Below are 2,500 nucleotides of genomic sequence, written 5' to 3' on the forward strand. Positions count from 1 at the left end.
GGTACTGAATAAGGTATGTGAGAGGCGCTGTTGTGGAGGACAAGAAGGGCAGGCCAGCAAGGCAGCACATGGTTGGGCTCCCTGTTGAACATCAAGGTCGAATACATCACCTCTAGGGTCTTTCTTACAAGGGCAACTTTCCTGCCTAAATGCCAACTCTCCATCCAGGAAATATTTGAGCAAGGAAGAAGTATTACCAAATCCTTACCCTGAAAGTCTTGTTTATATGAAGTTTACATAAGAATAGGTTACTGTTCTAATTACATTACATTTTGTGGGGAAATGATTAGTTTTTGCATAAAGTGTTGCTCTCATAGTGAGCATTGTCTAACAAAGTGGCTCTCCTGTAAATAATAGCAGACATCAATGACAAGTAGACTTTTCTGGTTATAATGAGAAAGTGTCTTTTTCTCTTTTATGTTTGGTTATCCTTAACTTTTGTAATGTGTTTAATTGTAAGTGCTCTATATACATCTAAATAGAATGGGTGTCCTGATGATATAGCAATCAAATTTTTTTTTAAATCATCTCAATTCCCTTACATCTTTCTGTACTATCTAGACATATACATGATTTATGCAAAAAGAAAAGAGTACCTATCAGAAATAAAGACAAAAATACACTTTCACATGCTTATTTCATATCTGGCAGTAAACTTTTCCCTAGTCAATGAGCTATGCCGCCTTGCCTTAGTGCTCCTGTAGTTACAGCAATAACTTACTAAACTTAAAATACACATAGGTTATACATATTATCATCCTTTTATAAGCTTGAACAAAAAGATTGTCAGAAATTGTTCAACCAAAGAGGGTTCATGATACACTATAAGATTATATAAGGCAAAGTGACACAAAACTCTCCAGCTTGCCTCCTGATAAACATGCCTGATCCACATCCATCAACCAGCTATGGTGAGGGGGGCAGAGGCAACAGGAGACATTCATCTTATAATTTTTATAAGACTACCACAATAGAAAGGTAAAATATATTTCAATACCCTGTGTGACCAGATAAAAAGGCTGATAATCTGAAAAATAAATTATGATAAGAGAACACATGGCATTGCTCATGACTCTTTAGAGAAGTGTCTTTTGAAGAGACAACAAAAATCAGAAAAAAGTGACACCTTTTCACAGCAGTGTATGGAATCTGCTAGTTTAAAAACAAAGCATTTCATAAAAATTTGCCATAGTTCTGTAGTTGTGAAGATGAACCTCCATCAGCAGGATGTGGACAAACTCAGCTGCTCCAGATTTTGTCCAGACTTACAGACAAACTCAGCTGCTCCACATTTTGTCCAGACTTACAGACAAACTCAGCTGCTCTACATTTTGTCCATTGCTTCCAATATAAATTAGATGAAGGTCCATTAAACTGTCAATTTATATGGTATCCCCAATTCTTGATATAAATTTCAAGGCAACAACCCAATAAATATGCATCATACTCCCCTCAAAGCCATATAGATTTCTATTAATGCTGGCCAGAGTAAGGTGATTACAAAGAGTGCATCACAAATCACAATAAGAGGTCCCAGTACTATAATGAACAACTCCTCATCAAGGCGCATGCAGAGTCCACACAAGGAAAAAAATAGAAGCACCAGCAATATAAAATTAACCTGCTTTCTCTGATCTTGGCTGCTGCAAGATTTTTAGGTAATGAGGTTAAAAAAAAAAAAAAAAAGCTTACTTTTGAGGGACTATGATGTGACAGGATATCATCCTTGTATGAATGGATGAATCAATACTCATCACAATCTATAGCAAATAAATAAATAACAACAACAAAAACTTAATATAAGTTCTTGTTTCAATATGTATCAAGTTGATACATTTATACAAGATGGGTTACCTTGCCAAATGGCAGTACAGACACTGAATCATAACTAGCCAGGTAACATCCTCAGACCAAATCAAAGAGCAATTAGACAAAAATAAGCAACCACCACTCGTCAGCATGAAAAACTTCTTGTATCCCACGGAACAAACATGATATCAATATGCAGGACATTAATAAGAGAGGAGCCAGCTTGCTTCAAAACCTAGGTGGGTATCAAACAAATTTACCAATAAAAATGAATGGATAAAAGAAAATATGAATGAATGAATGGGTTGGGAAGTGAAATGTAGTAGAGACAGCAAGAATAATATGAACATGAGTTAGTGTGGACTGGTTTGCTCTCGTCCAATCATCATACTTAACAATGCATCTGAGAGCCATGAGATACAGTTGTCAGATCATAGCAATAGTGAAGGAGAATTCATAACTCTCATTATTTATCCATAAATTAAGTTATTACCATTTTAGTCAATATCCATACATTTACACTTATATTATGTAACAGCACTATTCATTTTAAAAAATAATATATAAAAAGACAAAACAATACAGACTGTAATCAAATACCATATTATGGGAAGGTGTTGTAGGAAAACATAGCATACCATAAGCATGGACTCAATAATTATTAAGGTTGGCCCAATAAGAGCGAATTCAG

The 2,500-nt window shown here is 35.1% G+C and overlaps 1 protein-coding gene across 2 annotated transcripts in view; it reads right to left on the minus strand.

The window, feature by feature from the left end:
- The window catches only part of LOC119583802, a 35,871-nt gene that overhangs the window by 27,972 nt on the left and 5,399 nt on the right, over nucleotides 1–2,500 (minus strand). The gene's annotated exons all lie outside the window — the stretch shown is intronic.

This window comes from Penaeus monodon, chromosome 17, assembly GCF_015228065.2.
Source record: "Penaeus monodon isolate SGIC_2016 chromosome 17, NSTDA_Pmon_1, whole genome shotgun sequence".
NCBI lineage: Eukaryota > Metazoa > Arthropoda > Malacostraca > Decapoda > Penaeidae > Penaeus > Penaeus monodon.